At 38.6% G+C, this 16,940-nt stretch overlaps 1 pseudogene; it reads right to left on the bottom strand.

Annotated features, from left to right (window-relative positions):
- Window positions 1-16,940, bottom strand: part of LOC102874629 — a 30,674-nt pseudogene that overhangs the window by 3,728 nt on the left and 10,006 nt on the right.

The raw sequence follows: 16,940 nt of genomic DNA on the forward strand, positions 1-16,940 counted from the left end.
TGAATAATACTTTTAATATTATCAATTTATGAGCTGATGATAAGAGTATTTTTTGTGTTAAATGTACAGTTAATGAAATTAAAAATTGGAGTATGTGAGATAAGTTTTACTTCATATGGGTTAGGTCATATTATTAAAAGTATTATGTCTTTGTCTGGATGTCAAATTGTTAGAAATACATTTATAGATTAAGCTTGTCCTCATGAGCAAGATAGTAAAAGAAAGTTAAAACAATTTAACCTAAAGATAATTGAAGAAACTGGGAAGTGTACAACATGACAGGGAAGAAATTTAGAGAGGTCATGCTATTTAAATTATTCAAAATACTTACGTAAAAGAAAAATGACACATATTCTCTATGGTTCTGACAGAAGCAATAGGAATAACAGTACGCATTAAAAGAAGATGTTGACATAGCTTAAAGAAGACCATTTTAACACTGCTTGATTTCTTAAAAAGTGAGAACAAATGTCATAATAGTACAGAAAATTCCCTATTACTTAAAATATCTGTGTAGATATCCAAAAGAATAACTAATAAAACACATAATAAAATATTTAAGAGGATGATGGTGTATGATTTAGTTGGAGTAAGTGCATGGTAGAGTATGCTGGGATTGAAATAACTCTTAGCGCAGAAGTTAGGCCATCGGGTCCTTTTATTTTCTCTATGTAAGATTATCTTGTGCTTTTTTTTTCCTTAAAAATTTCTAATTCCATCATGCTCTCTGTGGGTTTAAAATTATTTTCTATAGCTCTGTAACAGTCCTAAAAACCTATGTTGTATGCTAGTAATTTACTCCAAAAGAAAAACAACCTAGTGATTTGAAACAACCAAGGTTTATTTCTTTCTCCTACTTGCAGATTTGCCTCAGGTTTTAGGACAACCTAAAGAATTTTAAATCTTCCTGCCTGTGTAGCAGTAGTGAGAGTTTGGTAAATTATGCATTGGCTCTTGAAAGGTTCTGATCTTGCCCAATCAAGTCACAAGACTCATTCATCCACAGGAAACACAAGCAGGTTAATTCTCTGTGCGCAAGCAGTGGAAAACTACCTTTCAATGTGCATAAACCAATAACTATCTAGAACCAAAAAAGGTTAATGCTCTCAAACAAAGCACAAAAACAAAAATCAAAAAACACTAAAATAATAGCACCCACTTTTGTTCTGGAAGCTAGTTCTTATCATCTACTAAATTTCTCTGTAACTCTGGGTTGATAGGTTGATTACTTCAACTTTCTACTCGGCAGATTCTGTAAGTGAATCAGGAGGATTTCTGTGCTGACATTTCTTGCTATTTATGATTATGGTTTCAATATGATAAGCCACTAAGTAGAAATATAATTTGAAATACTTTAATAATAACACAAATGGTTATTAGGTCGTGTTGAATCAACTACGATTCAACAACAGCTCTGAATTTAGTCTTTTAACATCATCACAATCATCTTCATGTTCAAGTCCACTGTTACAGTCACTTTGTTAATCTGTCATTGAGGGTCTTCGTTTCTTTTACTGGTCCTTTAACTACCCCAATATGATGTCTTTTTCCAAGTACTGCCTTTCCTGGCAACATCCTCAAAGTATGACAGAAGTTTCACCATTCTTGGCTCTAAGCAGCACTCTGGTTGCACCTCCTCCAAGACAGATTTGTTTGTTCTTTTGGCAGTCCAGGCCAAATACTCTTCTCTAACACAGAATTCAAAGGCATTGATTCATCTCTGATCTTCCTTATTCATTGTCTCATTTTCATATGCATAGGGAGCAACTGAAAATACCATGGCTTGAATAAGGTGCACCTTTGTCTTTAAAAATGGCATTGTTGCAACAATGAATGAATGGAATTCCAAAATGAAAAATAAATAAATTTTTAAAAATGACATTGTTGCTTTTTAGCACTTTGGAAATGTCCTTGACAACAGATTTTACCAATGCAACATATATTTTGATTTCTTGCCAGCTGTTATCATAAGTGTTGATTATAGATTTAAGTAAATTAAATCATTGACACTCTCAATCTTTTCTCTGTCATGATGTTGTCTATTGGTTCAGATGAGGATTTTTGTGTTCTCGATGTTGAGATAAAACTCATATTGAAGGTTAAAGTCTTTGTTCTTCTTCAATAGGGCTGAATAAGAGCAATGTAGTAGATAATTAATAAACCATCTTCCAAACTTCGTAGAAACTTACAACTGAGAACCCATATGATATTCAATGAGTGGGATGTGTGTGTGGGGGGGTGTGTGTTTCTAATATTTGAATTTAAAAAAGCTCTTCTATCTATGCAATTGATTATTCTTTTAGGTGTAAACCTCTTTTTCCAGTGAAGTAGGATAAAGTGGTTGTGTACCTCCATGTGACTTAGGGACAGTAGGGAACAGAATCCAACTGAGACACTCTAAATATACTCAGAGTTGGTTCCAGGATCAGGAATAGTTTATCTCTGGGCTTCTAATATCCTCATGCCAATTTTTGTACTCTCCTTCACTGCTTTGGCCTTGTTCCTTATCTTCCTCCAATTTCAATCACTCCGCAAAGTTTTGGCATGTAGAATAGAGAATGCAAGGTGCTTAGACAGTAGATGAAAATACTTTCTGCCAGAGGACTTCTCAAAAATAGTTGAATTCATCAGCGTCCTGGCCTGCCCTCATAGGAGGTCACATTAGGGTGGTTGGGCATATAATAGAGACCTTGGTCTGAAGGCAGCCCAGATGTTCCAGGCACCCACATTCCTCAGGCAGGTTACCAAGTAGCCACTAGAAATCCAAAAACCTGGCCCTAGCCCAAATGTGTCCAACTAGAGGGACTTTCCTACTCAGAGAACTGTGATTTGGATAGTGAATTGGAAAGTTGGGAGACATGGACCATAAAAGGAAAGGGTGTATGAGAGAGGTTTTGTTATGACATCATCGAGTCCCTGTCCTATTGCGGAGCAATAGAAGATATACCAGGAGCCCTGGGCAGACATTATATTGACTTCAGAGATGCAGATAATCTCAGAAATCACTTGTTAAGCCAACCTAAAAATTTATCAAAAATCTAGAAGTGATCATCAAAATGCAGATGGTTATAGCACCTGTCTTTAAGAATATTTTAAAGTCATTGGAGATATAAAATATGTAACAATTAGAACAATGACAAGGCAGTATAGTATGCAATGGCAGCATTGACTTTTATTCAAGTGAGATAGAGTTCAGAAGTGGATCTAAATTATTTATGAAGTTTTCAAAAGTAATTTGTATTTTTGTTCATGCCTAAAATCTTCTTCTCCTTAGTTATATTCCACCTCTCTCTAGTCTAATATAAGTTCTTTCTCAACTAACAAGAATAGTCTTCTCAAAATTTTCTTGTTATATTTTCTTGAGTCTACATGACTCATAGCTGCACCTCCAGCTGGTTTTCAGAGGCTGTATAATTGTACAGGAGGAAATTGATCACCTTTTGTCCACAAAGCAGCTGATGGATTCAAACAGTGTGCCAGTGGATTGGCAGTTCAGTTTTTTACTACTAGGCTAGAAGATTATCCTTTCTCTCTAAACAAACCTGTAGAAAGATGTTTATGTATGCATGCATGCATGTATCTCTCTCTCTCTCTCTCTCTCTCTGTGTGTGTGTGTGTGGGTGTGTTTAACCCAGAAATCAACTTCTACAGAAGCATTCTTTTCATTTGTAATGAAAATGGTATGGAAGAAGCAGGAGTCAAATGTTTCCTTTTAACATAACTATCACAATGATAGGCTGTTCTCTTACATCTGGAAAAGTTTAACAAAATGATGGGACACTCATAACAAACAAAGGCTGCTGGGAGAGGAAAGCCACCCCCAAAATGCAACAAATTAATTGACTGAACCACATTTAATCCTACAGAGCAAAAGCCATTTTCTCACCTTTTCTCTTTGGAGTGTTCTAAAGCCCCTGAAGATATCATGAATTTACTGTTTTGATGAAACTTGTTCTCAAATAACTCAGTAAACTAGGTTGAAATAGTGTTGTTCTCACTAAATATTAACATTTGACTGTTAACTACTGACATTGCTGGGTGAGAGACCCTTTCTTCCTGGATCCTATTTTTAGAGATCACATGTTACACACAGCACTCACACTTGTCATAAGTAGACTGAGAGTAAATGACCCATTTGTGCTGCTACTGTGCATGTGACCACATGGCCTCTAGTTACAAATGAGGGTCCAGGCTATGCTAACGGTCACTGTTGCCAATGACCTCCAGACAAGGATGTACATGGAAATGGCCACTCAAGGAGACTTCTTTCACCTATAGCCCTCAACTCAGAGCCAAACACTTACACCTAAAGTCATAATCAATGTTATTTTTGCAAGAAGGAAAAAGGAGTTCAGATTCATTTTACTTAAAAGATGTATTTAGAGCTACATGGTCAAATATTTAGATAATATACACTTGTGATATTTTAAATTCTAAACAAACCTTTTGCAACCTATGGAGAGAAAAAAATGAAAATAATGTTGTACACTAAAAAAATAGATAAAAAGGGAATATTTTGACCTTAACCATGTTAGTTTTGGTATTGTTTGAATGTTTAACAACCAAAGTAAGTATGTTATCACTTGTATAATTCTAAAATGTCTTGAAATGGTGAAAATATTATTTGAATTGGGTTCCCCCAAAATACTTATTGTAAATCCTAACCTCTTTGCTTGCAGCTATGATCCCACTTGTTTTTGTTACCTTAACGAGGTAGGATTAGTGTGAAATGTATTATGAATTGATCCTTTTATAAGATGTGAAAGATTTAACAAGCAAGTGAAGGAAACAGGTAAGTGAGGAGAGATAGCAAGTAACATGGAGCAGAAGCTTGAAGAAACAAGATTTTTTTTCAGAACCAACAGAAAGAGAAAGCCTTCCCTCTGGAGGTGACATCCTGAGTTTAAACTTCCACATTCCTAATCAGTGAAACTGATCCCCCTTCCTTTGACCATATAGATCATTCAGCACCCCTTGCTCCTCTTCCACCCCCACCATACTCAAATACCACCTCACAACATGGAGTCTCTTCACAAGAAAACTCCTCTAACTCAAATCCTGACCACTCCCTTCTTGCTCCTTTCCATCTGGCTTCTCACACCTGCTCACATTCTGCACAGCATTGCCAGCTCAAGTAATGCCCCTCCTCCCCCTTTGCAAGGTAGCAGGCGCAGAGGAAAATGTGTGTATACATAGTCTGTACTCCTTCTCAGACCTCGCTCAAATAAAAAAAAGTACTTAGACTCCTTTAAAATTGACCCAGAATTCAAATATTTAACCCAGTAACATGACCTCACCTAGAACGACCTGTATAAAATTCTCTCTTCCTGAGGATAGAGATAGTGATTGGCTAGCTGCCCAAGCACACACTGATGACCTACACAGAACAGACAATCACAATCCTGTAGGTACAGCGGCTGTGCCCTGGGAAGATCCCTATTGGAATTACAAACTTGACATGCCAGCACAATCACATGGTCACTTGTCTAAAAGCTGGGCTACAAAAAACAATCCAAAATCTCTGTAAATGTTCATTAAAATAAAAAAAAATTTAAAAAGCATATAAAGCAGTGAATTATGAAAAGCTCTGAGAAATATTTCAGAAACATGATGGAAATCCAGCCCAGTTTTTATCTAGGTAAAGTCCTCCAAAAATAAACAGAAATCTATCCCAATTTGGCAGAAAACATAATAGTTTTAAATGCCTATTTTAGCTCCCAAGCAGCCCCTAGTACTTGGGAAAAAATAGAAAAAAAAAACCAAACAACAAACCCACCAATAAATGAACTTCCCTTAAAAAAAAAAAAAACAAAAACAAAAAACCAAGCACAACAAACCACAATCAGAAAGGTCCTCAAACCCCTCAATGAAATCTTCTGAATATAGCATTAAAGGTCTATAATAGTAGAGGAGAGCAAGAAAAGGCAAAGCCCAGAGAGATAAGGCTAACTAACCACTCTTGGTAGCTGCCCTCAAAGGCTCCAATGCTTCAAAAGCACAAGTATCTCATTAAACTCCACCTGGGCCCTGCTTTAAGTGTGGTAAAGAAGGTCATTGGGCTAAAGCATGTCCTAATCCCTGACCTCCACCAGGACCTAGCCCAAGGTGTGAAGAAAAGGGGCATTGGAAGGTAGACTGCCCCGTCTATCCCCAAAGGGAGGGGCCAATCCCTTCAGTTCCCCAGGCTACTTCTTCCCAATCAGACCTGAGCTTACCCAGCCTGCTAGGTCTAGCCACCAAAGACTGAGGTGTCCAGAGCCACCAGCCTCATCAAACATCACCTTGGAACAGTCTAGGGTAACTGTTCAAGTTGTAGGTAAGCCAATCTCCTTTTTAATAGACACAGCGGCCACTTTCTCTGCCCTATCAGAATTTTCAGGACCAACTTTTCCCTCACAGATCTCGGTTGTCAGTGTTGATGGTATTACTTACTCATCTTTAAGCACTTTGCCCCTCCCCTGCCAAATGCAGAGTTCCTTTTTCACACTCCTTCCTCATTTTACCTTGATGCTCAAGGCCCCTTTTAGGCCAAAACTTACTTTCCAAATTTAATACCTGCTCTCTTCTATTTCTGCTTCTCCATAACAAAATCTGTCTGTATCCTCTTCTTAATTCTAGAACAAATGGATTCTCAAGATAACCAACCCCTGCCCTTTCCTGCAGAATTAGTAAATCCTAGTCTGGAATACCTCCCTACCATCGGTTGCTTCCCACCAAAGACCAATCTTGATCAAATTCCAAGATCCATCCCATTTCCCAAACCAACCCCAGTATTCCATTTTCTCTGTCCACCAAAGAAGACTTAAGACTATAAATACCAAACTTTTAAAATGGGGATCTTCTGAGAACTACTCACTCTCCTTATAATATGTCCATCCTGCCAGTAAGTAAGTAAGTAAATAACTAACTAACTAAAGAAATAGATAAATAAAAAATCACTGGATGGATTATACTTCCTAGTCCAGGATTTATGCATCATAAATACAGCTGTCCTCCCCATCTATCATGTGGTCCCTAGCCCTTATATTCTTCTTTCTCAAATCTCCTCATGTACCGCTCACTTTACAGTTCTAGAGTTAAAACATGCTTTGTTCACTATTCCTCTACATCCAGATTCCCAAAATCTTTTGGCATTCATGTGGACATGCTCAGACACTCAAAAATCTCAATAATTTTCCTGGTCTGTCTTTCCCCCAGGTTTCTGAGACAGTCCACCTTTCTTTGGATAGGCCCTAGTTAGACCTAGTAACCTCTCCCTTTACCTCTCCCTCAACACTCTTCCACAGTATGTAGATGATTTCCTACTTTTCAGTCCTTCTTTGACCTCTCTCCAAAATATACAGTTCTTAATTTTCTGGCAGACAATGAATAAAGAGTGCCCCCCCAAAAGGCTAAATTATCTGTCCCCCAAGTAGCATATCTCAGAGTTATCCTCACTCCCACTGAAAGGAAAATAACCACTGACCATTGAGAATCCATAGCCTCACTTACACCACCTCCCTCAAAAGCGAATGTCCCCTCCTTCCTTGGTCTAACAGGTAACCTCCAACTATAGATTCCAAATTTTGCCCTGTTAGCAAAACCTCTTTATGAAGCAGATAAAGGAAACCACAATGAACACGTAGCTTTCAGAGCCCTATAGCAAGCCTCTGCTTTAGCCTTACCAGATGTTACTAAACCCGTCATTCTATACATTACTAAATGCCAAGAAATAGGCCTTGGAGTCCTAGGACAAAACAAGGGTCCTTCTTTTGCTCGTGTAGCATTTGTGGCTGGCCCTCCTGCCTCTGAGCATTAGCAGTGGAAACCTTCATAGCACAAGAAAGAAAAAAAAAACCTAACCTTTGGCCAACAAATTACTATTCTATCCCTTCACTGATTAAAAATATCTCCTGTTATATCAAGCACTAAAAAATATCACTCCCCTTGAAACATCAACTTTTCCATGCTACATTTCTAGAGTCTCCCAAGTTAACAACTGTCCGTCTATCAATCTAGCAACCTTACTTCCCAACTTAAACTATACACTTACTCAACTTTGCATAGAATTGCTGGAAAGCCTAACCCCTTCAGTCATATTATCAGTACCCATCTTATTAATCCAGAGTATACTTACTACATAGATGAAGCTCTACCACTTCCCATTGTCAATAATTCAGGTTTCATTTAAAGTTACTCCCTTCCCAAAGGCACCTCCTCCTAGAAGTCAGAACTTGTTGGTCTATCAGGAACTCTCATATTAGTCAAGGATTGCAAGATAAACATATACACTGTTTTGAAATATGTCTATCTCATCCTCTATTCTCATGCAGCCACCTGGAAAGAGCATGGATTTCTTTCCATAAAAAGGTCACCAATCTCTTATGCTTCTTCATATTCCAACTCCAACAAGCAGCTTCTCCCTCCCAACTCAAGCAGAAATCATCCATTGCAGAAGTTATCAAACAGGGAAAGACCTTATCTCAAGAGGCAATAACCTCGCTGACACAGAAGCAAAAAGGGCTGCTTTTAAACCTCCTCCAGATCCTCAACTGTTAGCTATCCATGCCATCCAACCACAGTACACCACCTTGGAAAAAGAAAATCTCAGAAAAGGAGCTACCAATTCAGAAAACTGGCTTCACCTTCGTAGGTGCTATGTTCTCCCCAGAAACAAGCTCCAGAAATTCTTACTATAATACATCAAGCCCTACATATTGGGAATAAACCCTTGCTCCATCTCTTGAAGCCTTTAATGTTCTGCCTCAACCTATTCACTCTTCTGCAATCCATCACTATATCTTGTCTTGTCTCCTCTGTGACTTTCCCACAAGAGATCTTCACAACGCTTCTTTTCACACTCCGTCAGTCAAGAGGACATGTCCCAGGAGAAGATCGGCAAATTGATTTTGTAAATATGCCCCCAAACAAGAAAATGAAATATCTCCTAACCTTAGGATACATTTTCAGAATGAGTGGAAGCATTTTTCTACCGTCTCAGAAAGAGCAATAGAACTAACATTCTCTCTACTAAGTGACATTTCCCTTGCTTTGCTCTACCTCAATCCTTACAGTCTGATAATGGTCAAGCTTTTATTTCTTAAATTACCCAACAGGTTGACAAAGCTTTAAGAATAACCTGGAAACTTCATATTCCCTATCACTCTCAGTCATCTGGAAAGGTGGAGAAAGCTAACAATTTAATTACATCACAGGCTAACCAAACTTACCATAGAACTGAAACAGTCTTGGACAAAACTACTCCCTATAATTCTGACTCATGTGTGCCAGTCCCCGAAGCCTCTCTTTTCTTTGTCCCTTTGAACTTACTTATGGTCACCCTTATCTTTTGGACAATGTTCCAAGCTCAGATCAAACTCCTAATTAAGTGATTATATTCCTATTCTCAGCCTCATAAAACAACTCCCCTGAGAGCACACTGATCAAGTCTTACTTAAGCCCCATATAGGGCTTCCCTGAGCTGAGTCCCCACCCCAGAAGACTGGGTTCTCCTCAGAACACTGACTCCCTCGAATCACTGTCTTAAATGGGTAGATTCTTTTCAGATGTTCTTAACCACTCTCACAGTTGGGAAACTACGTAGCAAAGATCCATGGTTCCCTCTCTCCATGATTAAGAAAACCCAAGCCTCCTTCTCACCAGCCTTGAATCCTCCCTGAAACCAAGATAAGTCATCACTCAAATACATCTGCTCCTCCTTGGGGCCCACCAAGATAAAATTAACAAAAATCACAGAGGAAACAGATAGACTATAAGTAAATTTTCCATGAGCCTTCTCCATTGCATTTGCCTCACCTGTTTATATAAATTCTTCCTTGAAACACTCCTAAAAGAACTTTTCCTTTTTCCAGTCTCTGTAAATTCCTTTTCCTCACTTCTCTCCTGGGTCCAAGACCTCCATTTACAAGGCACTCTTCTCGATTTTCACACTGATGAAATCTCCTTTTTCACCTTCCTTTTAGCCCTCACACTCTAAATAGAGGGCAAAAAGGCATAAAGCCACATCTTAGAAAAGAAAAAAAAAAATCCATAGACAGGCCCCTTTTGGCTTGACAATATTTGTTGTCCTTATTCTTGTGTTCACTTGTTTCCTTACCCAAAGCAAACATGGCTATTTGCCATATTGTTAAAATCCAATCCTTCTAGTGCTCACACTCTAAAACCTGATCTTTACTGTGACACCCAAATATAACACCTTTCCAGAGTTACTTTTTCCACTATCTTACAATTCTTCACCAGCATTGGTCCAAGTTAGCTCACCAACCCCCACTCATCCCCAAACCTTCTACTCTGTCTTAACCTATTTACACTTGTCTTGCTACAAGTCCGCTATTCTTCGTATATTGGGTGGGTACACTTAATGAACTGGACAACTAGTAGCTTCTAATACCTAAAGTTCCAGCATTTGTCATGAGTACACAGGACAATCCAACTATACTCATCATGTTGGACAGACTATACTCATCATGGTATAAGCGATAGGGAGGAGTTCAAGACAAAGCTAGACAACAAAAGCAAGAACAAGGAGTAAAATTCATAATAGTCCAAACCCAAGTTACCCTACAATCTTATAGAGGCATTAGACTCTTAAGGACTAAAGAAACTCATCTAACCAGTTAACTCAGATAGCCCTATGTGATGTTTTTGAAATACCACTTTTCAAACTCTAAGTCATACCACACCAGTTCTCTCTAGAGACTAATGGTTTTGTCTCCCCTTACAACAGGGTACATATGTAGCCACCCCTGTTCCACCTAATTAGACTTCAGAAAATAACACCTCAAACCCCAACAAAATAACTCTTCTCTGTAAGCCAGCAGACTATATAATCCTTCTCCCTACCTCAAATGTTACCTTCCTACTTTCCATTAACAGCACAAAAGCAGTAGGCATTCATTCCTGCTCTTTTTGTAGCCAAATTCTTTCCTTGTCATTTAAATAATGTCACTCAATGCTCTACCTCAGGGTTATTCTTCATTTGTAGCAACTCAGTTTACCACTGCTTGCAGACTAATTGAACTGAAGTCTGTGTTTGTGTATTTTTAACCCGTGAAATCGCCATACTCAAAGACCAGATTCAAAATTCTCTGCCCACTCCCATCAAAGAAAAATGGGCCATTGTTACCCAGTACTTCTAGTAGTGAATCTTGTAGCAGCCATAGGAATAGGTGTAAGGGAAACTGGAAAAGCATCTCACTTTTATTACAAACTCTCCTAAGAGTTAAATGATGGTATGAAGCAAGTAGCTGATGCACTCATTTTGATAAAAAATCAGACAGAATCCCTAGCAGTCATTGCCTTCCAAAACTGACGAGGTTAGAGTTTTTTTTAATAATAACTACAATCGACGGAATTGAACAACAACAATAACTATGCTACCAAGCCAAAGGTGAGTGACTGTAATCTGCAACCTTCGGGCCTGGTTTTAGTTATTTTTGGTCAAACATCCTTCTAGGTCATATTGAAAAGATTGAAATTAAAATAGTCCCTATAGTTCTCAGCTGAATTAAACTCAGGTTTCTATAGTTCTCAGCTAAGTTAAACTCAGGAATTTTTCCATTGTCTTGAGTAAAGCCCCACACCCAGGTATCCAGAGCAACAGTATTTCAAGAATGGCTAGCAGAAAGGCAGAGCAAACAAGCAAAGATTGTTTCTCAACTGAGAACCCATGTGCCTTTGTTTCCCGACTGATAACCAATGTATCTTGTGCTTTTCCACTGCCCTGGAGTTTGAACTCATTGTATACTTAAGAAATTGTGCTACGTGACTGCCGCAAGTGCTATGTGCAAAAATGCTGTGTAAACCCTGAGCGAACACTGAGCCAATGAATTCAAACTGTGCTTTCATCACCCAATGAGAAGCTGATACTCAGTTGTATCCCCCTAAAGTGTATTAAAAACCCAACTTTGTCTGCTCGCGGTCGGCTCCTCTGTCTCCTGCGAGAGATAAGAGTCCGCCCGGAGCTCCGCAATAAACCTCTTATCTCTTGCTGTTGCATCAAGCCGGTGTCTTGGAGTCTTGGGTCTTCGCCGTCCACTCGGGATAGAACAGGACCAGCGGTTCGGGGGTCCTTCAATATATCACTGGTCTGTCCACTTGTTGTACAGAGGTAATTTGTGGTTGCTGTGATGCTAAATACTGTGACACTAAAGTGTCAAATGTGATAATGGTTACTCACGGTGGACAGTGTTGAATGGAGCTCCCCGATTAAAACAAACTTGGAAGCAGGAGTGGCATCCACTTCCAAAATAGCTTGCCTCTGGAAACCCTATGAACGGGGAGAAATGATGAAAATTATAAAAGTGTTCAGGTCTTTCATTCTTAGGGTCGTTAAAAGTTGCCTATGACTCAATGGCACTTAACAATAAACTATAATATTTTATTATGAAATAAAAGCACATCTTCAGTACTGTTGTCAAATCAATGCTTTAAATCTTGTCACAGAGAATGAAAATTGAGAACATTCTGAGGTTAAGGTGGTGCTCTACTCACACATGTTTCTAATCTTTTATTTGTATCTCAGAGGACAATGATCCTGCAATGAATAGTTTGTGGCATTTTATGGTGTTTTTTTTTCTAGTTTATTGTTGTCTTTTTAGTCTGAGACACTGACCATTTATTTTAGTAAATCACTTTCATGTGGAAAGGTAATTAAACACTGCTTTTAATGAATGGTAGTGTAAATATATTTGCTAATTTATACCACATTAAGATTTTCATGATATAACTATTATACTTTATGATGATTAATTGGTATTTCAAAATAGGAATAGTATCTCTGAGCAGCCCTTTGGAAAAAGTGCACTGACTATAGTTTCTAGTCACATTGTACTTCAGTGACTTATCAAAAAATGTCAAATCGTTCTTATACCAAAAGTCCAGTTAATTTAAGTACTCTTTTCCTTCATTTTTATTTACATGTCCATTTAAAACCACTATTTTTCCAGAATAATCCACTTACTCAACCAAAAACCAAAGCTGTAAAGTTCTTTAAAAGCCTCAGCTTTTAAAGTTCTTTGGAGTCTTTGAATGATCATAGTATTCTGTAAATGTGCTTCTTCCAGAGTGAGTGTCTCATCTAACAATCTGAGAAAGGGAAGAGCTGTTGCCAGAGGAAAAAAGAGAACTTCTTTGAGATCCTTGGTATCTTTCGATGAAGTCTTTGACGTGGCTCACCATGCTTCATACAATGAAAAAGAGAAGTAGAACAAGGTGTTTGAGGTCTTCTTAGAAAACATTATTCATATCTAATTTGCATCAGAGAGCTGGACAATAACTGTAAGAAATGTTAAATTTCTGGATAATCCTTTTCCCATTGACCAACCAGATCTGTTCGTTAGTGATCAGTCCCAGACTGTTTAACAGGTCAGTTGACAGGTTGTTTTTATTCTCAACCCCAATAATCTTTATTTTAGAGACAAATTTTGGTGTGGCACTTTGCAGTCCATGACCCGCTCCTGAGAAGGGCTGGAATACAGCCTTGATTGACATGCAAACTTCATTTTTCTTATTTTCAACTCTAACATTCGCTTCCTCTTTATCATAAATCCCCTGTAATTTTAAAGGTAATTCTCCCTTTTTGATAGAGTTCAGAAACTGCTGGCTTGCACCTTCAGAGTAACTTCTGAAGTCATCATTGACTGTGAATCCATTTTTCCATAATTTTATACTTACGTCAACCTGCTTCTTCTTTTCAGTATGTGACAAGCATTTGGTACCAATTTTCTAAGCTTCCTCAAAAAGGCTATCAACAAAATATTCACAATTCCTTTGTTGATTATCACTAAAGGAGGGTTTTCTACTTTTTTCATTCTCTTTTGCCTTACTCCAGGATCGGCCACTGGAGGTGGTGGTGTCACCTTCTGTCCTCTACCTTAACTCCCCACAGAGGCTGTGGATGGCACTGCCTGAACGTCAGAGTCCCTCAGACCAGGAACTCTGCTACCCCGAACCCCACAGGTTCAGTGTGCCACTGTCCTACCACACCCAGTGTTAGACTTCTTGATGGCTGGAAAAGGAGGAATCTGCCTCTTCCAGGGAGAAGAGTGCTGTTACTATGTAAACCATCAGGAGTAGTCACAGGCAAGGTGAAAGAACTTTGAGAATAATTCCAAGAAAGCCAATAGAAAATAGGAAGCCAACAAAAATTTTTCTCCTCTCTTAAAGATTCACTACTCTGGCTTCTCCCCTTGCTTGGCCCTCTTACAGTAATTTTCTTAATCTTAGTGTTTAGTCCTTGCCGCATGTGATTTCTCTCTAGTTTTCTACAGATGCAAATGAGAGCCTTTAACAACCACACAGTCCATGAACTCCTTGTGTTATCAACTGGGCACCAACCATTGCCCTCCATCATCACAAGAGCCAAATTTTGTGCTTAAAATCAGCAGCCTTTTCCTCCTTTATATTGTTGCACCAATCCAGCAGGAAGTAGTTACAGAAGAGAACCTCAATGGCCCTAATCATGTAACAAAAGACTGGGATGTTAGGACTGCAGAGCTGCTCTCCCTTCCTTTCCAAGAATAGCCATCAAAATTATTGAAATTAAATGACAAAAAGCAGTAGCTGTGACTCGGTTTCTCTCTTTTAAGGATGTGAAACCCTTCTACCTTTGTTTTCCAGCAATGGCTATCTACAACCCCCAGTCTGCTTCCCTATCTTGTAAAAAACAACTGTGAACATCCCCTTCCCTAGTTTATTGTAAGACAATATAAACCGCCACTCTAATCTTAACTAACCTTAACTAACTTTGAAGTCAGCCCAGCAGTTTCTCCTTAATAAACTATCTTATTATCCTGAACTGGGTTCTGTCCTCCTTGGTGACCTTTCAAAAAGAACAAACATATATGTCTTGAAGGAAGTACAAACAGAAGGCTTCTTAGAAGCAAGGATGTTGAAACTTGATCTTACATATTTTTGCCATGTTGTCAGAAGGAATCAGTCCTTGAAAAAAGGCATCATGCTGAAAAAGATGGAGGGTCAAATAAAGAGAGGAAAACTTTCATCTGCATGTCTAAGGTTTATCATTCAAAATATCTTTCCTAGCTAATGAAAAACTTTTGTGTTAGTTTGTTGGTTTGTGGGTTTTGTTTTGTTTTTCTTGTGCTGAAGTACTTATTGTTCTAAGGAGAGACGATTATGATGGGATGCAAACCCCAACCTACTAGAGGCTTATATAAGCTTATGCTTACTGCTCTCTGCAAAACCAGCATGCGTGCCTACAATCAGGTGAGTCATTTCTCTGACAGGTCTCAATCTCTGGGAGATCTTCCTGTGAACCACTGAACACAAGGGACATAGAGGAGCTAGGAAACTGAACAGAGGAGACGCTGTTGATGTCAGGAATCATGGACTTGTACAACAGGTCAACAATCTGGAACAACATTGACTCAACACTTCTTATAACTGGTCTGCTACTAATCTTAAAATGATTTATGACCAAATTTCAACAAGATGGATTGTCACAGTGAGTTACAAGGGGTTCTAGCATATCAGTAATGGAAGGATGGTGCACAATTGAGCAAGGTTCAGATCTATTCATAGGGTTGATAAAAATTGTAATCAAATCTATGGCCCCTAATAACAACAACATTTTACAGATTATTCTAATTACCATAATCACTACAGCATGTAAAAACAACTATAGCAGCAAGGAAGTCCTTGAGTGACAACATCAAGCTTCTCGTTGTTGTTGTTGTTGTTGTTATTGTTGTTGGCTTGTGCCATCAAGCTGCCTGTGATCCCTAGTGGTCCTATGTACATTAGCTCTGACTCTGCCTTATCCTGAGCCAATCTAGTTGTCTCCAAAAGTCCTAATCTCATTTCTCTGCTTACTAAATCAATCCATCTCATCCTGAGACTTCCTCTCCTGTGCTGTCCCTCCACCCTTCCAAGCATGATGTTCTTCTCCAAGGACTGGTCGCTCCTGGCCATGTGCCCAAAGTCTGTGAGATAGACCTTCAAAATACTTGGTTCTAGGGAGCAGCTTGGTTTCACCCTCTCCAGGAAGACCTATTTGTTCTATTGGCAGTCCATTGTATGTTAACACTCTTCTCCAGCACCACAACTACTAATCAAATTAAATCCAACCAGAGAAGCCTTGAAACTCGGGCTCAGTGATCTTTTCTGAAAGATTAGTCTTACAAACTCTAAGGAGAAGTTGTACTCTGCACACATGGGGTTGTCATAAGAGAATTAACTTGACCATGAACAAGAACAATAACAGTATAGTTCATATGCATCAATGTGTTTAATTTTCAAATAAACCTTTTTATTTTTACAATGATTACCCATTCTTCTCAAATGAGGAAATAAGGCACAGCGGGGCTAAGAATTTACTAAGACTATTTTGGAGGTCATCCTGAAATTTTGGGAAGGCTTCTAAAGGACATAAAGAAAGTATCAGAAGAATTATGATCTTTCTGTAGGTATAGTTAAAAGACCATTTTCCAAACCTTCTCACCCCTCCATCATTCTTATTTCCAGAGTCATTCTCCATTGAGGGCGAAATGGGGATTGAGGTGGTGAGTTTTGAGAGACTTTGCCCAGTCCACTGTCAGATAGAGCTCTGTCACTAGTAAAGTTCATTTAAGGTTCTGTGAACAGAGACTCTGACTTTAGGATTTGAGGGAGGGAAGTGTAATTTATTATCATCCCATTTTCTCCTGCAGGGCCTATTCCTCTACTGAGTCCATATTCTGAATCATCTCTCAATTAGAATCAACCGCCCATAGCATGTTCTGTTTCTGAAATATTTCCTTTAATTTTAGCCTCTTCAATTTTTTTTCTCTTGTTTTGTTATTTTGCTTATAATGTTTGTGCAGCTGCGTTGAGAGCTAAATATGCAATCAGTGTGATGCAATCATGTTCCTTCCTTATCAGGGAAGGGAGAAAATGCCAACTGGAATCTTATGCAATTTTCAAAGCCCCATGATGCAAAATGA

Source organism: Elephantulus edwardii, unplaced genomic scaffold, assembly GCF_000299155.1.
Source record: "Elephantulus edwardii isolate Elephantulus edwardi_28Jun2011 unplaced genomic scaffold, EleEdw1.0 scaffold00146, whole genome shotgun sequence".
NCBI classification, from domain to species: Eukaryota; Metazoa; Chordata; class Mammalia; order Macroscelidea; family Macroscelididae; genus Elephantulus; species Elephantulus edwardii.